Genomic DNA, 23,304 nt, shown 5'->3' with positions numbered 1-23,304 from the left:
GGCTATGACCTCTCACCCTAGAATGTCCCACCAGCGGAAGCACATGCTCCACGTCTACTTTATCCAGACCTTTTATCATCTTGGATACCTCAGTTTGATCTCCCCTCATTCTTCTAAATTCCAGAGCGTACAGGCCTAAACTGTTCAATCTCTCTTCATATGACAAACCCCACATCTCTGGAATCAATCTAGTGAACCTCCTCTGAACTGCCTCCAATGCCACTACATCTTTCCTCAAATATGGGGACCAAAACTGTGCACAATACTCCAGGTGCGGCCTCACCAATGCCTTGTATAGTTGCAACAAATCTTCCTCACTTTTATATTCTATTCCTTTAGCTATAAATGCCAACATTCCATTCGCTTTATTATCTGCTGTAACTACATGCTAGTTTTCTGTGACTCATGAACAAGGACACCCAGATCCCTCTGTACTGGATCACCCTGAAGTCTCTCCCCATTTAGATAAGTTACCTTCCCATTTTTGTAACCAAAATGCATGACCTCACACTTACCCCCGTTAAACTCCATCTGCACATTTTGGCCCACTCTCCTAACTTATCTATATCCATTTGTAAGGTTCTTATTTCCTCATTGCAACTTACTGTCCCACCTGTTTTTTATGTCATTTGCAAATTTGGCTATAGAGCCTTCTATCCCTGTATCCAAGTCATTGATATCGTTTGTAAATAGCTGGGGCCCAAGGACTGAACCCTGTGGCACCGCCACGAGTTACTTCTGGCGAACCAGGGAAAAAAAACATTTATCCGAGCTCTCTCTTCTGTCCATCAGCCAGTCACTTATGCAAGTTAATAAATTACCCCTAATCCCCATGTGATCTAACTTTGTAAATTAACCTTTTGTGTGGCACCTTATCAAACGTCTTCTGGAAGTCCAGATAAGCTGCATCTACAGGATCCCCATTATCCACTTTGCTTGTTACATCCTCAAAGAACTTCAGCAAATTAGTCAAACATAATTTGCCCTTCATAAAACCATGCTGACTCTGATGGAGAGTGTTTTGACTTTCCAAATGTCCTGATATTGCTTCCTTGATGATTGATTGTGACACTTTCCCAACAATAAGGGGATCAGGGGTAATGGGAAAAGGCAGGAGAATGGGGATGAGAAAAATATCAGCCATGATTGAATGGCAGAGCAGACTCGATAGGCCGAATTCTGCTCCTATGTCTTATGGTCTAACAGATGTTAAACGAATTGGTCTGTAATTTCCAACCTTTTGAATAAGGGCATCATATTAGCATTTTTCCAACCCATTGGAACCTTTCCTGTGTCCAGGAATTTTGGAATATTATAACCAATGGATCCATTATCTCTGCCGCCACTTCTTTTAATATTCTTGGATGTAGGCTATTAGGCCTGGGGGACTTGTCTGCCCTCAATCCCAATAGTTTGCGGAGTACCTTTTCCCTATCGATGTTGTTTGTTCTAAGTTCTACCCTTTCTATTACCTCTGACTTGCCCATTCCTATAAGAATGGTACTAGTGTCCTCCACTGTGAAAACTGAGGCAAAATATTGATTTAGCATCTCTGCCATTTCAGTGTTCCCCACTATTAACTCTCCGGTTTCATCTTCCAAGGGGCCAACATTCACCTTAGTGACACTCTTCCTTTTATATACCTATAGTAGCTTTTGCTATCCTTCTGATATTTTGTGCTAGTTTTCTTTTGAAATTTACCTTAGCTCCTCTTACTTTTTTGATATCCCTTTGTTTATGTTTGTAAGTTTCCCAATCTTCCAGCCTGCCACAGGCCTTTGCAATATGGTATACCTTAGTTTTTGTCTTTATATTGTCCTTGACCTCCTTGTTGAGCCATGGATGTTTTTTTACCCCACTTGCCATCTTTCTTCCTCACTGGGATATATTTTAGTTGTGAAGAATTGAGTATCTCAAACAACTGCCACTGCTCATCCGCTGTCCTACCTTTTAGCCTTCCTGCCCACTCTACTCGGGCCAAATCTGACCTTGTGTTGACTGAAGAAGTCAAAGAACTGGAAAATAGCAGCTGGGCTCTCTTAGCTGGAGACATTGGGTCTGACAATTATTGTCCTGTCTTTGTGAGGGAGCGGAATTCTTCATGCAGGCCTCGGGACCAGAAGATTTAGTTTTGAAGCTAAAAATTGATTAATTTTAAACAGTAGACACCCCAATTGGTGTGTGTTAACATGGGGACAGGTGATTCTGGGTGGAGCCTTGGTTGAAATTTTGGGTGTTTCTCACAGAAAGCAGGCAGTCTGCAGTTAGCTGTCAGCTGTGGGACCAGGAGCTGTGACCAGCTTTGGGTCTAGAAACCTAGAGGTCCATGAGTGCTCCTAATGTTTAAATCCCTCAGCAAGAAGGCAGTGAAACTCCGACTTGGACTGTGGAGTCCACAGTATTGAGATCTTAAACGAAAATTGAAGGATAGTTCAGCCAAAAGCTGATGGAAGGATCCTTGGTGCTTGGAGAATAGCTAGCATACTGAGGAAAGTGAATTCGGAGGAGCTTTGACATCCTGAGCTGAGTTCATGGGCTAACTCGTTATAAATTATTAGTGTTAAGTTTGTAGCCCTGTTTTTTAATTTTCTTTTGTTTTATATAAACAGTAAAGTTTGTTTAAAATCATGATGTGATTCTTTCACTGGATGTTTGAATTTCTCTTTAAATGTTAATGGCCCTGACCGGGATTGTAACAATACACACAGAAAATATTTCAAAACCAATCTAAGATGAAAAAGTATGATCTTCCTTATTTAGTACAAAGCATTACATTATCACACACCTCTCTTCCAGAATCCCCAATAATTTCTTAGTTTTTTTAGTGAAATCTGATAATTGCTGAAAATGGAATTAATTGTCCCTTCTAAAGCAGGAGGGCTATCACCTGGCACAGAGGCTCATTTGGGATTTCTCCTGGAGACCAATTGATCGGGACAATACCCTCCAACCATCTGAAGTGAATTATTTCTATTAATCGTCCAGGCTGGTGCAATTGTCAACTTGCAGTTTGATCGGCTCAGATTTTCTGCAGCATTTCATTGATCGCTGCGTGATTCCTTTCACAGAGCTCGTCACTGAAAGAACTGCCAGCTGTGGTGCTCATCAGCAAAACGTTCATGTTTTCTCACACCTTTCCAAATTCATCATTAGTAAATTCCCCTCCATTACCAGTCAGAAACTTAGCTGGTGCCCCAGGTCCAGTCCATGTCCATTTCTCCATGACTTGGTCTAGAATCACCTTTTGGCTTTGCCATATATTATTGCAGAAAGACTACATCGGGTCACCAGGTCTATAAAGCGTACAATGAGAATATTTCTGTTTTTGTTCCAAACCTTTTGATCCACCTCGACTTACTTGTTAAAGTCACGTGCCAAGGGAAGGTTTACAGTAGGATGTGGAGGCATTCTCCGATACTTTTTACACATTTCACACTTTGCACTAATCTCTCCTCTGAGCCTTGTATCCTTTTTATCAACCAGCCCTGTATCTATTAGCAGGAATTTTAGGGTGAGTGAGGAAATTTTCTGTGTAGCTTTAAAACAATTTGGTTTTTGTTTTTCTCTCATTCTTGTTGCCTGATGCCATTAATCCTTCTCAAACACTCCGATCAGAAACATCAGGCATTGTTAAGGGGATATGATAGTGTCCTGACTGAGTAAACTGCGCATCCATTGACTTTCCAAAAATAATTGCTTTAGCTTCCCTTCCTCCACGTACAGTTGCATTTGTGCATTTTTCATGCAATGTTTACTAAACAGTAAGGATATTTCGCCAGTCCTGATAAAATGGCTGATTCCAAATACATAGTACAGAATCACCACTCTTTTTAGTTACTTCAAGTCAAACTTTCATATTCCTCAGCCTTGTGTTGATCCTCGCTAGGAGACAAATCTGGGTAATATTTTCAACAGTGTGAGGTGAAATTGAGTTGCGGCCACTATCTAACATAGCACATTTAAATAGGTCCATGGCTTAATACTCTCATCGCTGAACCAAAGTTCTGTGTGACTAGCACAATTCCTTCATGGTAATATTATCTCTTCAGCCTCAAAAGTCATGTGTCACTTCAAAGACCCTGATTTTCTGCATTGGGCAGTTTATCACACAATGATATTTATAGTCAGACCTGAAACTCCTGTTAATTTTCCCCCGTTCACCCATTAGTGTTGTTCCAATCCTGCCTTTTGTTGTGATATCCAGATCTAATAAAGACTATTCCACTCTCATTTAAAATCTATCAAAGTGCAACCATGCTTCATAGATATCGAATAGATCATCTTTATTGTAAATCCCATCACTGTCTCCTAATAAAGATCCAACCTTGGTCAGGACGTAGCCCGATCTCCACTTCTTTCTTCCACTAGTTGTATGTTTCAGACTCCAAGAACATCGGTGGGTCTGATTGGTTGACCGAGTGAATCCCTTCCCACAGACACAGCAGGCGAATGGCTTTTCCCCAGTGTGAACCCGCTGGTGGAACCGCAGAAGGGATGACTGAGTCAATCTCTTGCCACACACAGTGCAGGTGAATAGCCTCTCCCCGGTGTGACCTCGCTCGTGTGTAACGAGGTAGGATGTGTGTGTGAATCCCTTCCCACGCACACAGAGCAGGTGAATGGTCTCTCCCCGGTGTGACTGCGTTGATGAATTTCCAGTGCAGAAGGGGTACAGAATCCCTTTCCACAATCCTCACATTTCCACGGTTTTTCCATGGTGCAGGTGTCCTTGTGTCTCGAGATTCGACGATCACTTGAAGTCTCGTCCACACACACAACACGGGTACAGTCTCTCCCCACTGTGAATGCGCAATGTTTTCTCAGGCTGTGTAACCGGTTAAAGCTCTTTCCATGGTCAGTGCACTGGAATAATCTCACTCATGTTTGTGTGTCTCAGTGTTTTCCCTGTCACACTGATATTTAAAGTCTTCTGAAAGCCAACAGAACCGAAAAAGATTTCTTCTTCTGAATTCAAATGCCAATGATATTCTGGTCCCGATCATCGAATGATCATCAGATTTTGACCTGTCATTTGGATTGAAAGTTATAACTGTAAATCCTCACCTGATATCCTGTAAAAGGAATTTACAAAAGTTATCACAGTCAGTACAGGATAGAAATTCAGAACAGACAATTCCAGTTTCTATGGAACATTCTTTCCTCTCTCATTACCCAAGAGCTCTGAATCTCCATCCCACACATTCTCCCTCCATTCACACTCTGCTGTATCGAATATTCACACTCCCAATTTTCCTGCAGGTGTTGATTGACAGATCCATGCTCAGTGCTTCCTGTGCTGGACACAGAGAGCTGAATATCTCCTAGCAGGCTGCCTGACAGGTATATGTCTATGTGGCTGAACTAAAAATGTGTGGAATACACCGACTGGATTCATTTCCTTTCCCTTCAGTTGCTGAAAGTCTGCAAATTCCCCCAGAATGAGAAAATAAATGGGAAGGGGGAGAAAAGAAAGTGTTTTACTCACAGATGTTGGCCTCTTTTTAGGTCAAACCAAATAAACAAAACTCAAATTAAATCAGGACAAAGTAAAAGGGGCAGCTCCCCAAAAGGAAGGGGAACAGCCCGAACAGAAATCAAAGTACAAAGGAAACTTAAAGACATCAAATTAAAATGTGATTATCAGGGTCAATAACACACCCCAACCCCTGTGGTGCCCAACGGGTGCGGAAGGCGTCAACCGCGCCCGTGGACACCGCATGCGCCCTCTCCAGGGACACCTGGCCGCGAACATAGCCGTGGTAGAGGGGAAGACAGTCAGGATGGACGGTCCCCTCGATCGCCCGCTGCCTGGACCTGTAAATGGCGCGTCTCGCCAGGGCCAGGAGCAGGTTCACGAGGATGTTGCCATCCTGACCCGCCCCTCTCCGCAGCAGGTGTCTGTAGATCAGGAGCGTGGGACTGAAGTGCAAACAAAACATTAAAAAAAGGTTCTTTAGGAAAACAAAAAGGGAGTGCAGCCTAAGACACAAAACATAGACATGGTCCACAGTCTCCACAAGGCCACAGAAGGGGCAAGCTTCGGAGCCTGTGAACCAGTGAATCCTACGGTTGTGCGGAACTGCTGCATGCATCACCCTCCACCCAGGTCCCAATGTAATTGGGGGAGATCCGTCTGTAGAGGGACCTCCGCTGCCCAGCGGCAACAAGGCCCGCCAAGGTGTATCCGGGCGTCAGGTGAGGACGCGGTAGTGGAAGGTGTGCAGCAGCAGCCCGTACAGGAAACGCCTCCACGCAGTAGAAAAAGGCACAGAGGACATTTCTGCGAGGCGGCTCAGGCTGTGGGGCACCTGACCCGAGGAGGGGGTTGAGGCTTTGGGCCAATGTGGAATTCTGTCTGAGCAGGGGAACGCTCGGGCGGGATCCCACTGCACGCCTGCGCCGCCTCGAGTTTGCGTGCAGTTTCGGGGCCGAGCACGACCGTCCTAAGGTCTAGGATGGCTTTGGCCGCGCGCTAGATGGACGTCCCTGCGCGCTCAGCCAGCACGTGGGGGTTCATCCAGCCCGATTCTGGTCACCCCAGCGTCCACAGCCCTCCTCTCCGCCAGCCATCTGAAGTCATACGGCTGGAGGAGCGGATTCCTGAGCAGCGGCTCTCACACGAGAGCCGCTACTCCTGACGGGGGAGAGCTGCGTCGCGAGGCGACCTTGTTCCAGACAGTGAGGAGGTCCTGGTAAAAGACGGGCAACTCCTGCAGGGAGGTCGAAACGCGCCCCAGATTGATATGCAGGAGCTGCACGTCATAATTCAGGCCGTGCCATTGGCGGAAGAAATACGTCGCCATGGCACACCATCGTGGAGGGGGCTCAACGTAAAGGTACCTCTGCAGGGCCTGGAGGAGGAAGGTCGCTATCTGAGTGTGAAGGCACACCAGACCTTGTCCACCGTCCTCAAGCGGGAGATGCAGAACCGCAGCAGGGACCCAGTGCAGTCGATTGTCCCAGAAGAACCGCACGAGGGTTCTCTGGATATTGGCGACAAAGCCAGGGGGAGGGGTCAAAGGGACCAGCTGGTACCACAGCATGGAGGCGACCAGCTGGTTTATGACGCGAACACGCGTTCGCATGTTCCGTAGGACAGCACTCGGAGCAATCCTGTCCAGCGATTCAGGCGGGCAGAGACTTTGGCCTCCAGCTCCCGCCAGTTCGCCGGCCAGGATTCCTCGGCTGGGCAAAGATGGGCCCCCAAGTAGAGGAGGTTGGTCCTGCTCCAGGTAAAAAGCCTGAGCTCCTCCGGAAGGGGGTCCGTCTCCCAAGGACCGACAAGGAGTCCGGAGCACTTGGCCCAGTTGATCCTGGTGAAGGACGCGGCGGAGTACACCGCCTGGCATTCTCGCATCCTCCGCAGGTCAGCCGGGTCCGTGAACATGAGGAGCACGTCATCGGCGTAAACTGACAGGACCACCCCTACGTCCGGTCCGCGCAGGGCCAAACCTGACAACCTCCTCCGTAAGAGGCGCAGGAATGGCTCCACGCATACGGAATACAGTTGGCCGGACAAGGGGCAGCCCTGCCGTACTCCTCTCCCAAAGTGAAGGGGCGCCGTCAGGGACCCGTTAACCTTAATCAGACACTCTGCGGCAGAGTACAGTAATCGGATCCGGGCGACAAAATGTGTCCCGAACCCGAATGCCTGCAGAGTTCCAAGTAAATACTCGTGCTCCACCCTGTCGAACGCCTTCTCCTGATCTAAGGACAAGATGGCGCCCGACAGACCAGTCCTCTGGGTGTGATGGATTAGGTCCCGGACCAGGTGGAGATTGTCATGTATACAACGGCCCGGGACCGTGTCGGACTGGTCAGGGTGGATCATGTGGTCCAGCACGGATCCAAGGCGTGAAGCCATAGCCCTGGCAAAGATTTTGCAATCCGTGCTGAGGAGGGAGACTGGGCGTCAGTTTTTTAGGAGGCGTAGATCCCCCATCTTGGGCAGCAGGGCAATGATGGCCCTGCGCCACGAAAGGGGCATCTCCCCGGTAGCAATGCTCTCCCCCAGGACCCCCGCGTAGTCGTTCCCCAGGACGCCCCAGAATGCCCTGAAGAAGTCTACTGTCAGCCCGTCCAGCCCCGGGGCCTTGCCCCGACTGAGGCCATTGAGGGTGCCGGTCAGCTCGGCCATGGTGGTAGGGGTCTCAAGCCTGCTGACGCCCTCCGGGCTGACCTGCGGCAGGTCCTCCCACAGAAGTCTGCGGGCATCCGCGCTGGATGGATCCGGAGAGAAGAGGGAAGTGTAATAATCCCGGGCAATGGCCCGGATGCCCTCCGGATCCGAGACGGGGAACCGTCATCGGCCAGCAGCGTAAGGAGCTGCTGAGGGTTAGCCCGCCCTCTTTCCAGCGAGTAGAAGAAGGGGAAGCCGCGGTCGAGGTCCACCTGGAACTGGAGCCGCGACCTCACGTACCCGCCACGAGACCTGGAAAGGTGCAGGTCCCACAGCGCGCCCTTCTTCTCCCTGTACTCCGAACGCAGGGCTGGGTCCGCGTCGGGCTGACTGAGACATGCCTCGAGGTCGAGCACCTCCTTCTCCAACTCCTCGAGCCTGGATTTCCGCCTCTTTGTCGACCCCCTCGTGTACCCCTGACAGAAGGTACGGACGTGAGTCTTGCCCACATCCCACCAGAGCATCAAGGAGGGGGAGCCTCCCCGCTTCCTTCTCCAGCTGGCCCAGAATCAACGGAAAAAGTTCAGGAAGCGCTCGTCCTCCAGCAGCGTGTTGTTAAAGTGCCAGTACGTGGACCCCCGCCGGACGCGAGAGGACACAAAGTCTGCCCACACCAGGCTGTGGTCCGTGCACGGCACCAGCCGCATGGAGGCCGAAGACACGCCTGACACGTTCACCCTCGAAATGTAAAGGGGATCGAGTCTGGACGCTCCGGTTCCAGGCCTCACGTAAGTGAAAGCTCTGGAGCCAGGATGGAGATGTCTCCAGACGCCCACCAAGTCGTGGGTCCCGAGCAGGTCCCGCAACTTCACCACCGCCGGGGTGCACAGCCAGAGGCCGGTGCGGTCTCGTGCCTCGAGGGTACAGTTGAAATCCCCCCCGAGGATAATGCATTCGCCCCCCCGCGATGGTGTCGAGGTGAGCGGACACTTTCTCGTAGAAAGTCGTTTGCCGCGGTCCGCCGGTTGGGGCGTATATGCCCCCCTCACGGACCGTCAAGTGCAGCAACCGGCCTGGCACCAGCTCCTTGACCCCCAAGATCTCCGGCTGATAATGCGGGGCCAACAAGATAGCCACCCCGCTAGAAGCGAGCGTGAGGTGGCTCATGTAGACCCCCCCTCGCCACTCCAGGAGCCATTGGGCTTCGTCTCCCGGAACGGTGTGGGTTTCCTGCAGGAAACACACCGCATACTTCCCGTCACGGAGGACTGAGAAGTTCTAGAACCTGCGGTGTGGCTCACTGCTGCTGTTGATGTTGAGGCTGGCTATGGTCACCTTCATGTCAGCAGCTTAGTGTCACCGTAAACACTTATCTAAACGTGTGGGGGGGCGCTGGCGTAAGACGCGCCAGTCCGCTCCCCCTTGAGCCCGTGGAGGAACTCCACCACCCGACGCCGCTCTGTTTCAGTCAGGTCCGACGCGGCCTGTGAGCAGGCCTGCGCGGACCGGACGAGCAGCGCCACGTCCGACCAACAGTCGAGGTCTAGCCGGACGCTGTCAGGGCAACCAGAATGTCGTTTGAGAAAAACCCTGAGTTCCCCAGAGGGGATGAGGGACGATTCGGTGGATGGCACGAAGGAGTCCCCCACCTCGCTCCAGGCAGACTCTAAAAGTCCGTCCGTGCCCACCACCGAGCCGCTGACCTCTTCAGAGCAATCGCCCCCCGACTCCGAGTCCCCCGCCGCTGGACGTACGGCGGGCGGCACGGAGCCGCCAACTAGCCCCAACTCCCCCCCGATCCCACCCCCTGGATCGGTGGAGGATGGGTTCCTCCCGGGCTCCTCTTCCCTGGTCTGTTGGTCCGAGGGCGGCGGTGGAGCTCAGTCCCCCGCTCCGCCCCAGATGCCTGGACACCCCCCAAGCCCGGAGAAATCTCCGGATCCAAATCGGGAGTGTCCAGCGTCCAAGCTTGGGACGGAGAGGAAGAGACCGTTTCCTCGCCACCGCCGCCCGGAGACATGAACATCGGGGTGCTGCCCCAGTCCCCCGGCAGGCTGAAATAGAACTCCGGGTTGAAGTCGACCGGGTGGAACGAAGTCACGGGGGCTCCGCTCCCACCCGGCCCCGGGGAGTCCTGCCCGGGGAACTGAGGCAGCACGTGTTTAGTTTTGCTTTGTTTCTTGCCCCCACTCTGGGGACAAGGTGTAAAAATGGGTGGGGGCGTGGCAGGAGATGATGTAAATGGGGAGTGGGGCACACGGACCTCGAACCCCATAGCTCCCGAGGGGCCGCGCCTCTTTTTGTTGTCCTGCCCATGGGCAGGAGATGCCCCTCGCACTCTGCTCCTTTTCGCCTCCCCGTCACGTCCCCATGAGGTGTCGGTTTTGCCGGCTGTGCTGGCTCGGGGTCGCCAACCCCCCCCATTCCCGGACTTGGGATCCCGCACATCCGCGATGCCGGGCCCAGCACTAGGCCTTGGTGAGCCCACGGGCCCGGTGGATGGTGGTGGAGGTGGAAACAGAAACAATCCCCGAGCCGGCTGCCGGGGTGACTGGGGTAGTGGGGGCCGGGGTTCCGGTTCCCCCTTTTTCTTTTTTAGACCACTTGTACTCGGGGCCTTCTGGCCACGCGGAGGCTCTGCTCTCCCCCCCGCCGGCAGGTGCTGCCGGCGTGGCCTCCCCTTGCGGGGGGCCAGGTGGTAATCGGTTAGGGGGAGAGGGGGCTGCGGTGCCAGCTGCGGCCACCCTGAGTTGGTGGTCGGCGGCCTTGGAGACGGGGCAGTTCTTTCTAATGTGCCCCGCCTCCTTACAGACATGGCACCGCACACCGTCCGCAGACCAGAAGACCCGGTAGGTGACTCCATCGAAAGGGATAATAAACCCTCACTCCAGGACCTCCTCCCGGGCCAGGCGGACAAATACCTGGCGCCGGAAGGAGTAGACATGACGGAGGGAGGGGTCCCGAAGGCTGAGCGGGATCGGCACCACCCCGGACCTGACCTCTCCCAGTGGATGGAGGTGGGGGAGGAGGAGCTGACCGGGTAGGAAGGGCAGGACGTTCGATAGCAGAATCTTATGGGCGGTGGCCTCCAATGGGTCCACCGCCAGGAACGTCCCGCCCACCGTGAGCCCCCTCTCCAGGGCGAGGTGGACCGCCCGCTCGGCCTTCAAAAAGAATACGGCCCGGCCGTACATCTTCGAGGCTGCGACAATGGCTGAGGGGCCGACAACCCCAGCCATTGCCTTCACGCAGGCCTCGATGGACATGTTGGGGTGCAGCACTTAACCCCGAGCTGCCGTGTGATCAAAGAGAAAGGTAGCAGGGCCGTGGGAGCGGCGGGGGCTCTGGCTGCCACCACACCCGCATAGGTGGGCCGAGAAGGCCCTGCCACCGGCGACGCTGGCAAGGTCACCATGGCCCACCCAGGCCCTCCCCCCACATATTTTACCCGCTAATCCCTCTAACCTACACATCCCAGGACTCTAAGGGACAATTTTTAACCTGGCCAATCAACCTAACCCGCACATCTTTGGACTATATGGTATGCTTGCCTTTATAGGATGGGGTATAGAGTATAAAAGCTGGAGTCTGATGATGCAGCTGTATAGAACGCTGGTTAGGCCACATTTGGAGTACTGCGTCCAGTTCTGGTCACTGCACTACCAGAAGGACGTGGAGGCTTTAGAGAGAGTGCAGAGAAGGTTTACCAGGATGTTGCCTGATATGGAGAGTCTTAGCTATGAGGAGAGATTGGGTAAACTGGGCTTGTTCTCCCTGGAAAGACGGAGAATGAGGGGAGACCTAATAGAGGTGTACAAAATTATGAAGGGTATAGATAGGGTGAACAGTGGGAAGCTTTTTCCCAGGTCGGAGGTGATGATCACGAGGGGTCACGGGCTAAAGGTGAGAGGGGCGAGGTATAACTCAGATATCAGAGGGACGTTTTTTACTCAGAGAGTGGTGGGGGCCTGGAATGCGCTGCCAAGGAGGGTGGTGGAGGCAGGCACGCTGACATCGTTTAAGACTTACCTGGATAGTCACATGAGCAGCCTGGGAATGGAGGGATACAAACGAATGGTCCAGTTGGACCAATGAGCAGCACAGGCTTGGAGGGCCGAAGGGCCTGTTTCCTGTGCTGTACTGTTCTTTGTTCTGACAGTGGGTGAAGTGGGAGGGTCGGAGGGTTTCCTTCTGCTGGACTGGCCAGTCTCACGACTTTGCTTCCAGTAGGCTGATGCTCTTTGAGCCTGGGAGAGAACATTTCCACTGAAATGACCCACAAAAGCTGATGAAGGACATTTATTTTATGTTGTGTCACAAACAATGCTGATGTTATCCGTGAGGGTGTCACATCCTGAAACACAGTTCATGGTGTCACACAAAACTCTAGTAGGAACCAGTCCAACCATCCTATAAACAATTATTCAAGCATATTTATTAACTGAAAAAAAAACCCCAAAAGAACTATAATACTATATGACATTTAATTACATGAATACTTAATCACACAGTTTAAGTAGAAATTACCCCATGTTCCAAAATATATCTATGATCCCCTGGCTAAGAATTCCCTTCCCAGATTTTAAATAAATCTGTATATCAAATCCAGTTTATAGTTATCGCACAATGCAGGGCTGATGATTGAATCTTTTCCTGGTCCAGCAAAGATATTTAAACTTTATGAAGGTTTCCTGCAATGCCTTGGCTCTAAGGCTTAGATGCAACACTGTAGCATCTCTGGCTGTGAAATAGGTCCTAGCCTTCTCGGTGAGTTATGGACTGGCCTATCTGCTTCTGAGGGAGTTTTTTTTTAATACTTTTCCAATTCAATCAAATCAAATCCAATTCAGAGTCTCAACAAGTTGAGACATTTCAGATCCAGGCTGACAAGACAGGGCGGGAGACCAAAACCACCCTGTCCTGGGCCTGATCTACATGAGCCAAGCTGATTGGAGAGTGGGATGGCAATAATGGTTATATTGTCTCTCCTTTTGTTATTTAAAATGTCACATTCTTTCCTTTCCTTTTGTGAACCATCCCATTTCTATAACCCTGAGTGACCCAGTCATTTAGGTAAACTGTTTCTGCTTGTGCACTTAACATTTCGATAGCAGTCATCGAGGTAATTTATTTCTGATCCCAGAGCAAATCACACCTGATCATCTTTAGATGCTCTCATGTCTTTGGAATGCCCTGGAAATGCTGGATGTTACTGTTACTGTGGGAAACCACTGTTAGCTTATTGCCTGTGTGTGTGTGACATGCCTGGACACCATAGAAACCATAGAAACCCTACAGTGCAGAAGGAGGCCATTCGGCCCATCAAGTCTGCACCGACCACAATCCCACCCAGGCCCTACCCCCACATATTTTACCCGCTAATCCCGCTAACCTACGCATCTCAGGACTCTAAGGGGCAATTTTTAACCTGCCCAATCAACCTAACCCGCACATCTTTGGACTGTGGGAGGAAACCGGAGCACCCGGAGGAAACCCACGCAAACACGAGGAGAATGTGCAAACTCCACACAGACAGTGACCCGAGCTGGGAATCGAACCCGGGACCCTGGAGCTGTGAAGCAGCAGTGCTAACCACTGTGCTACCGTGCCACCCCCTGTCGGCCCTGCCCGGGACTCCTCCCCCCCTGATCCAGGTATAAAGGTGACTGCTCCCCACCCCCTGCCTCAGTCTCTAGACCAGTTCATCGGCTTGGGTGTACTCCAAGTCTTTTGCTGATAAAAGCTTATTTGTTATTGCATACAAACTAGTCTTTACTCGATTGATAGTGCATCAATTTTATTAGCACAAGTTTTGGGATGGAGCAGATACTAAAACCCGATAAACTAGAACTGGACCCTCAAGCTGTAGGAGCCTCTAACAGCTTCGATCACTGGCTGCGCTGTTTCGAAACTTTCCTCACCTCCTCCTCCGTCGTCCGGACCGAAACCGACAAGCTACACGTGCTCCACGCCCGGGTAAGCGATCAAGTATTCTCGATGATTAGAGACGCTGAAACTTACAAGGATGCGATCGAACTTTTAAAAGGCCAGTACAACAAACAGTCTAATGAAATCTATGCCAGACATCTTCTGGCTACTCGCAGACAACAGCCAGGAGAATCGGGTGATCAATTCATGCGTGCGTTGCAAGCACTTGGCAGGGCCTGCAACTGCAAGGCTGTAACAGCCGCCCAAAACACTGAGGACTTAATCAGGGATGCCTATGTCACGGGTATCAGGTCAAACTATATCCGACAACGACTGCTGGAACACGGTGGGCTGGACCTACAAAAGACTGTGGTGCTTATCGACTCGTTAGAGGTGGCCTTCCGTAATCTCAAGGCCTACACCCCCGACCACGGGGGCGCATCGTGGACACCGCGGCCGCCGCCACCTCTGTACTCGGGAGGGCCGCAGGCCTATGCCACGCCACGTCCCACCAATGATCCGACCGCTGCGGCAGTCTCTGGAGGCCCGAAGTGCTACTTCTGCGGCCTGGGGAAGCACCCCCGACAACGCTGCCCTGTGAAGGATGCAATCTGCTCCGGATGTGGAAAGAAGGGCCATTACGTGAAGGTATGCAGAGCGAAATCGACCTCCAAGCCCAGTAGCGCCACGTGCGACCCGCGGGGGGGCTGCCATCTTGGGCGCCGGTAGCCACGTGTGAGCCGTGCGGGCCGCCATCTTGGATGCCACAAGTCGTGTGCAGGCCGCCATCTTGGACACCATCAGCCGCCTGTGAGCCATGTGGGCTGCCATCTTGGACGCCATCAGCCGTGTGTGGGCCGTGCGGGCCGCCACCTTGGACACCGTCAGCTGCGTGCGACTACCCGCAAAATCCAACGGTGGCTTCGATTATGCTGGACCAATCCAGGCCTCACCAACTCGCCAGGTCCATGATGGACATCGAGGTAAACGGTCGCATTACAAACTGTTTATTTAACTGTGGGAGTATGGAGAGTTTTATTCACCCTAACACAGTGAGTCGCTAGGCCCTTTCAGTACTGCCAGTGAAGCAAACGATCTCCATGGCTTCAAAGTCCCACTTGATGGATGTCCTCGGGTACTGCGTGGCGACCCTGACTGTACGGGGCACAGTGTACAAAAACTTCAGGCTCCTCGTGCTGCCACAACTCTGCGCTGCCGTACTCCTGGGGCTAGATTTCCTGTGTCACCTTAAGAGTGTCACCATGGAGTATAATGAGCCTTTTCCCCCACTCTCTGTTTGCAACCCCCAGTTCTTAGATCGCCCACCGCGCACCACCTGCGGCCTCTCAACCCTTCGAGTCGCCCCTCCCTCACTGTTCGAAAATCTTACCCCCGACTGCAAGCCCATTGCCACCAAGAGCAGACGGTACAGTGCTGGAAACAGGGCTTTTATCAGGTCCGAAGTGCAACGGCTCCGAGGGGAGGGGATCATTGAGGCCAGTACCAGCCCCTGGAGAGCCCAAGTAGTAGTTGTTAAAACTGGGGAGAAACATCGCATGGTCATTGACGACAGTCAGACCATTAACCGATACACGCAGCTGGACGCGTACCCCCTTCCCCGCATATCTGACATGGTTAATCAGATTGCGCAATATCGGGTGTTCTCCACCATCGACTTAAAATCTGCATACCACCAGCTCCCTATCCGCCCGGAGGACCGCCAATATACTGCCTTCGAGGCGGATGGCCGCCTCTATCACTTCCTTAGTGTCCCCTTCGGGGTCACCAATGGGGTCTCGATTTTCCAGCGTGAGATGGACCGAATGGTAGACCAGAACGGGCTGCGGGCCACCTTCCCGTACCTGGATAACGTCACCATCTGCGGCCATGATCAGCAGGACCACGACGCCAACCACTACAAATTCCTCCACACCGCCACACTCCTAAATCTGACCTATAATAAGGAGAAGTGCGTATTCCGCACACACCGCCTCGCCATCCTTGGTTGTGCTGTGGAAAACGGGGTCATCAGTCCCGATCAGTCCCAGTCCCCTCCTGGAACTCCCCCTCCCCACCAGCCTAAAAGCACTGAGGAGATGCCTGGGCTTCTTCTCGTATTACGCTCAGTGGGTCCCCAATTATGCGGATAAAGCCCGTCCGCTCATCAGATCCACCTAATTTCCCCTGACGGCAGAGGCCCGCCTGGCCTTCGACCGCATCAAAGCAGACATCACGAAGGCCACGATGCACGCTGTAGACGAATCCATCCCGTTCCAGGTGGAGAGCGATGCGTCTGACTTCGCCCTAGCCGCCACCCTTAACCAGGTGGGCAGACCCGTGGCCTTCTTCTCACGAAACCTCCAAGGCCCTGAAATTTGACACTCCTCTGTCGAGAAGGAGCCCCAAGCCATAGTGGAAGCTGTACGGCACTGGCGCCACTACTTAGCTGGTAAACGATTCACCCTACTCACGGACCAACGGTCAGTTGCATTCATGTTTAATAACACACAGCGGGGCAAGATCAAAAATGATATAATATTGAGGTGGAGGATCGAGCTTTCCACCTACAATTACGACATCTTATAGCCCCCAGACGCCCTGTCCCGGGGAATATGTGCCAGCACACAAATAGACCAATTGCAGGCTCTCCACAACGACCTCTGCCACCCGGGGGTGACCAGGTTTTTTCACTTCATTAAAGCCCGTAACCTGCCCTACTCCATTGAGGAAGTCAGGTCTATAACCAGACACTGCCAGGTCTGCGCAGAGTGCAAGCCGCACTTCTATCGGCCAGACAGAGCACACCTCATAAAAGCCACCCGCCCTTTCGAACGCCTAAGCATCGACTTCAAGGGCCCCCTCCCCTCCTCTGACCGCAACATATACTTCCTCAACATCATTGACGAATATTCACGTTTCCCCTTCGCTATTCCCTGCTCGGATATGACCTCGGCCACGGTCGTCAGGGCCCTGCACAGCCTCTTCACCCTGTTCAGTTTCCCTAGTTATATCCATAGCGACCGGGGATCCTCCTTTATGAGTGATGAGCTGCGACAGTACCTGCTCTCCAAAGGCATAGCCTCGGGTAGGACCACCAGCTACAACCCCAGGGGGAACAGACAGGTAGAGAGGGAGAACGCGACAGTCTGGAAGGCTGTTTTACTAGCTCTGAGATCTAAAGGTTTTCCAGTCACCCGCTGGCAAGAGGTCCTCCCTGATGCACTACACTCGATTAGATCACTCCTTTGCACAGCTACCAATGCTACCCCTCATGAAAGAATGTTTGCTTTCCCCAGAAAGTCCTCCTCGGGGATCTCACTACCGTCGTGGCTGACGTCCCCAGGCCCTGTCCTGCTCCGGAAGCACGTGAGGACCCATAAGTCAGACCCCCTGGTCGAAAAGGTCCAACTCCTCCACGCCAACCCCCAATACGCCTATGTGGCATACCTCGAAGGGCGGGAGGACACGGTCTCTATTTGAGACCTGGCACCCGCAGGTGCCCCAGGGACCACTACGACCCACAACCCCACACCCCCAACCCCTGTATACAGCACGCCTGAGCCCCAGGAGCCGCCACCACGCACCCGACAATCGGAAGGGACTACAAACGACTCGAGCGACTACAGCCTGTCACCTGAACCAACACCGCGGCCACCGGAACCAACACCACAACCGGCACTACCGCGGTCGCAGCGGCAGATCAAGCCCAGAGAGAGACTAAATTTGTAATTCTGTAAATATTGTTCCACCCACCTCACCCCCGCCGGACTCTTTTTTAAAAGCAGGGGGTGAATGTGGTAAACCACTGTTAGCTTATTGCCTGTGTGTGTGACATGCCTGGACATGCCCCTGCCGGGGACTCCTCCCCCCCTGGTCCAGGTATAAAGGTGACTGCCCCCCACTCCCTGCCTCAGTCTCTGGACCAGTTCATCAGCATGGGTGTGCTCCAAGTCTTTTGCTGATAAAAGCCTATTTGTTCTTGCATACAAACGAGTCTTTGCTTGATTGATGGTGCATCAGTTATTAGGCAGATTTCTACCTTTACATTCCTGTTGCAGTTGCTGCTAAACAAATCCTTGACACCTCAAAAGTAAATAGTGCCCCCCCCCGCACCCCCCTCCCCACCCCCAAACTACAGACAGGTCTAAAATAAATACAGAAAGAACTGGAAAAATGCAGCAGATCTGGCAGCATCTGTGGAAAGAGAAACAGAGTTAACATTTCACGTCCAATGTAACTCTACTTCGGAAGTACAGAGCGGGAGAAATGTGATGGGTTTGATGCTGCTGAGAAAGGGGGGAGGGTCAGGTAGAACAAAAGGGAAAGTCAGGGATTGGTTAGAGGGTGGGTGAGATTAAATGTCAAAAATGGAATAAAAGGCAAAGGGAAATGTAATGGTTGCAGTAGAGAAACAAAGCATTGGTCCAGAGTAAGTGTTAATGACAGAATAAAGGAGAGCTCTGTCTGGAAGCAAAAAAAATGAAAACAAGATGCAGCCTGGCACTCAGCAAAAAAAATCAAAATAGAGAGTTCAGGGTGTGAGGTTGTTGAACTCAATGTTGAGTCCAGAAGGCTGTAAAGAGCCTCATTGGAAGATGAGGGGCTGTTCATCCAGCTTGTGTTGGGCTTCTCCGGAACATTGCAGCAGGCCGAGGACAGAAATGTGAGCGTGAGAGTAAGGTGGTGAATTCTAATGGCAAGCAAGCGGAAGGTGTCATGCTTGTGGACTGAGCGGAGGTGTTCCACAAAGAGGGCAGAGAACAGGCTACAGATGAATTAAAGAGAAACCATTTGGGTCCAGAACATTGTGGACATCCTTTTACTCTGGCTATATTTGATCCTCAAGTCATTTTCTGTTTGGTTTAACCATGTTGTTTCATTAATAAACTTTTATCAGTAAAAATATTCGATGTTGCTGGACTTTTCCTGATGAGATTGCTGCACTTTAGGGAAAGTGGGTGAGAGGGGTTGGCAGGCTCTTTAACAGAAAGTGAATCCCTCTAAGGTAATTGGCAAAGAAGCCAGAGGGAAGATGAGATTTTATTTTTGACTCAGCGATGTTAGAAAATGGAGTTCAGGGAGTCAATTAACCCTTTCTCCCCTTTTCCCAAACTCTGAAATGATTCAATGATAACCCTTCTTGGTGACAGTGGTTAGATTTTATTCAGTATCAATAAGAGCTGACACAGGCTAATGTCTGAGCAGTCGTATCAAGTGCAGCAGCATTACCATTACACTCTGGGTAGAAGCACCATCTACACGGAAATGCTCCCTGCTCTGCCCCAGATGCCATGGCACCAGTCAATGCAATATGTAAAACCTCAACAAATCTCTTTGCTCGGAGAATCCCTTCTTATACTTTTTTGATCTGATTAAAATGAAAAGAGAGGCGTACGTTAAGTCCAGGCAACTGAAAACAGATGGAGCTCTGGAGGAATACAGAGAGAGTAGGAAAGAACTCAAACGGGGAGTTAGAAGGGCAAAAAGAGGTCACGAGATGTTCTTGGCAGGCAGGATTAAGGAGAATCCTAAGGCATTCTATTCATACGTTAGGAACAAAAGAGTTGTCAGGGAGAAAATCGGACCTCTCGGGGACAAAGGAGGGGAATTATGCTTAGAACCCAAGGGAATAGGGGAGATCCTAAATGAATACTTTGCAGCGGTATTCACGAAGGAGAGGGGCGTGTTAACCGGGAGTGTCTCGGAGGGAGGTGTTGACCCGTTAGAGAAAATCTCCATTACAAGAGAGGAAGTGTTAGGTTTTTTAGGGAACATTAAAACTGACAAAGCCCCAGGGCCTGATGGCATCTATCCTCGACTGCTCAGGGAGACGAGAGATGAAATTGCTGGGCCTCTGACGGAAATCTTTGTCGCTTCTTTGGACACGGGTGAGGTCCCTGAGGATTGGAGGATAGCGAATCTGGTCCCGTTGTTTAAGAAGGGTAGCAGGGATAACCCAGGAAATTATAGGCCGGTGAGCTTGACGTCCGTGGTAGGGAAGTTGTTGGAGAGGATTCTTAGAGACAGGATGTATGTGCATTTAGAACGGAACAAACACATTAGTGACAGACAGCATGGTTTTGTAAGAGGGAGATCGTGCCTTACAAATTTGGTGGAGTTTTTTGAGGAAGTGACAATAACGGTTGATGAAGGAAGGGCCGTGGATGTCGTCTATATGGATTTCAGTAAGGCATTTGACAAAGTCCCACATGGCAGGTTGGTTAAGAAGGTTAAGGCTTATGGGATACAAGGGGAAGTGGCTAGATGGGTGGAGAACTGGCTTGGCCATAGGAGACAGAGGGTAGTGGTCGAAGGGTCTTTTTCCGGCTGGAGGTCTGTAACCAGTGGTGTTCCGCAGGGCTCTGTACTGGGACCTCTGCTATTTGTGATATATATAAATGATTTGGAAGAAGGTGTAACTGGTGTAATCAGCAAGTTTGCGGATGACACGAAGATGGCTGGAATTGCGGATAGCGAAGAGCATTGTCGGGCAATACAGCAGGATATAGATAGGCTGGAAAATTGGGCGGAGAGGTGGCAGATGGAGTTTAATCCGGATAAATGCGAAGTGATGCATTTTGGAAGAAATAATGTAGGGAGGAGTTATACAATAAATGGCAGAGTCATCAGGAGTATAGAAACACAGAGGGACCTAGGTGTGCAAGTCCACAAATCCTTGAAGGTGGCAACACAGGTGGAGAAGGTGGTGAAGAAGGCATATGGTATGCTTGCCTTTATAGGACGGGGTATAGAGTATAAAAGCTGGAGTCTGATGATGCAGCTGTATAGAACGCTGGTTAGGCCACATTTGGAGTACTGCGTCCAGTTCTGGTCGCCGCACTACCAGAAGGACGTGGAGGCATTGGAGAGAGTGCAGAGAAGGTTTACCAGGATGTTGCCTGGTATGGAGGGTCTTAGCTATGAGGAGAGATTGGGTAGACTGGGGTTGTTCTCCTTGGAAAGACGGAGAATGAGGGGAGATCTAATAGAGGTATTCAAGATTATGAAGGGTCTAGATAGGGTGAACAGTGGGAAGCTTTTTCCCAGGTCGGAGGTGACGATCACGAGGGGTCACGGGCTCAAGCTGAGAGGGGCGAAGTATAACTCAGACATCAGAGGGACGTTTTTTACACAGAGGGTGGTGGGGGCCTGGAATGCGCTGCCAAGTAGGGTGGTGGAGGCAGGCACGCTGACATCGTTTAAGACTTACCTGGATAGTCACATGAGCAGCCTGGGAATGGTGGGATACAAACGATTGGTCTAGTTGGACCAAGGAGCGGCACAGGCTTGGAGGGCCGAAGGGCCTGTTTCCTGTGCTGTACTGTTCTTTGTTCTTTGTTCTTTGTACATCACAAAGTCTATGGAGACTGATTTCACCCAGTCATTGCTGAGCTAACATTTGAATGGACCAATTACAAATCCTGTCATTCAACCATCTGCACCCACCCAAGCCACATTAAACTCTCGAACAATTGTCTCCCCACGCTCTGTCCCTGGTACAGGGAGTCAGCATTCCCATGCCAAGCTGTGAAAACATGATGGCCTCAACATCCAGGTGTTGTCCAGGATTCAAGGGACTCTTATTTTCTCTGTCCTCTGGGAGCTGTTTATTTCCCTGTTCCCACACAGCAAGTCGTCTGTTCTCAGCTCTGCTAGATTTCTGCTGAAGTTTGGCCCCTTTTTACACCTTTCCGATCAATAAAACATTTGCTCAATGAAGACCCAAACCACAATTTCCCATCCTGTCACCTGTCAACCATCCTTATGTGGAGTTGCCGGCATTGGACTGGGGTAAGCACAGTAAGAGTTTTAACAACACCAGGTTAAAGTCCAACAGGTTTATTTGGGAGCAAATACCATTAGCTTTCGGAAAGCTAATGGTATTTGCTCTGAAAGCTAATGGTATTTGCTACCAAATAAACCTGTTGGACTTTAACCTGGTGTTGTTAAAACTCTTACTGTAACCATCCTTACCCAGAGCGTAATCACAGCAGGAATAAAAACAGGAGAAGTGTCACAATCAAATTCAAAATAAATGCACAGCCAGTCATAGAATTTAATTTAATGTCCACTAATTAGTCAGAAAATCCGAAGTCCGTGGTCCCCCAGGATACTTACGGTCCACACCTTGAGGGGAGGAGAACTCTCTGACCCCGCAGTCAATTTCACTCCATTATTTTCCAGTTCAGTTCTGGCCCTGCCTGCAATAACATCTACTTGATCTTTTCTTCTCCTGAAGGAGCACCGTAAGTTCTAGGTTACTGTACATAAGGACAGATGCTTCAAGCAACAGATCAAGCATAGATGCTGTGGGGCGGCACGGTAGCACAGTGGTTAGCACTGCTGCTTCACATCTCCAGGGACCTGGGTCCGAATCCTGGCTCGGGTTGCTGTCTGTGTGGAGTTTGCACATTCTCCCCATGTCCTCCGGGTGCTCCGGTTTCCTCCCACAGTCCAAAGATGTGCGGGCTCGGTTGATTGGCCATTCTAAATTGCCCCTTAGTGTCCCGGGATGCATAGGTTAGAGGGGTTAGTGGGTAAATATGTAGGGAGATGTGGATAGGGCCTGGGTGGGATTGTGGTTGGTGCAGACTCGATGGGCCGAATGGCCTCTTTCTGCACTGTAGGATTCTATGATTCTAAAAGATTCTTCAGCTCTCTCTTTACCCCGATCCAACTTGTGGACAGTTCTTATTCAGTATTATTTCTCCCAAGCCCTTAATTATCCCAATCTATAATATTATCCATTTTACTTTAATTTTCCTCACTTTGTGAGCACGTGCAGTGTGTTTAATTGGATCCTGATAGTTTTGAACTCAGTTTCTCTCTGGAGTGTGTCGATGCCTTGATGATGTCACAATGTTGTCTCAATTCCCTGGCCACATTAACTATTTCATCTCCTGCTGTGTCTCAAGTAGCTGTGCGTGTTTGGGACCCGCTCTTCACTCCATCTCACCATGAATTTAGGCTTAATGTTTTCCACATGTAACAAATCACATCTGCACTCTCACTGCGGTATCCCAACATCATGTTACACATTCTTAACTCTCAGATGTGCTGATGAAAAGATCAAAGTGAGTGTCTGTCTTTCTTATCTCCCCCTGGTCTGGTGCTGATATTTCATGTAGTGGCCGGGCTTTCAAATGTGGATTTCTTTTAAACAAAGACCATGCACAAGGATGTAAATATCTCCAAGAGAAAGCGATAAATTTAATTCATCCCAGCTACACATTCCAGACTTTCACTAGACTGTAGGT

This window comes from Mustelus asterias, chromosome 12 (assembly GCF_964213995.1).
Source record: "Mustelus asterias chromosome 12, sMusAst1.hap1.1, whole genome shotgun sequence".
In the NCBI taxonomy this organism is placed as follows: domain Eukaryota; kingdom Metazoa; phylum Chordata; class Chondrichthyes; order Carcharhiniformes; family Triakidae; genus Mustelus; species Mustelus asterias.
The sequence above is the reverse complement of the archived record's forward strand: the minus strand, read 5'-3'. Positions refer to the sequence as shown.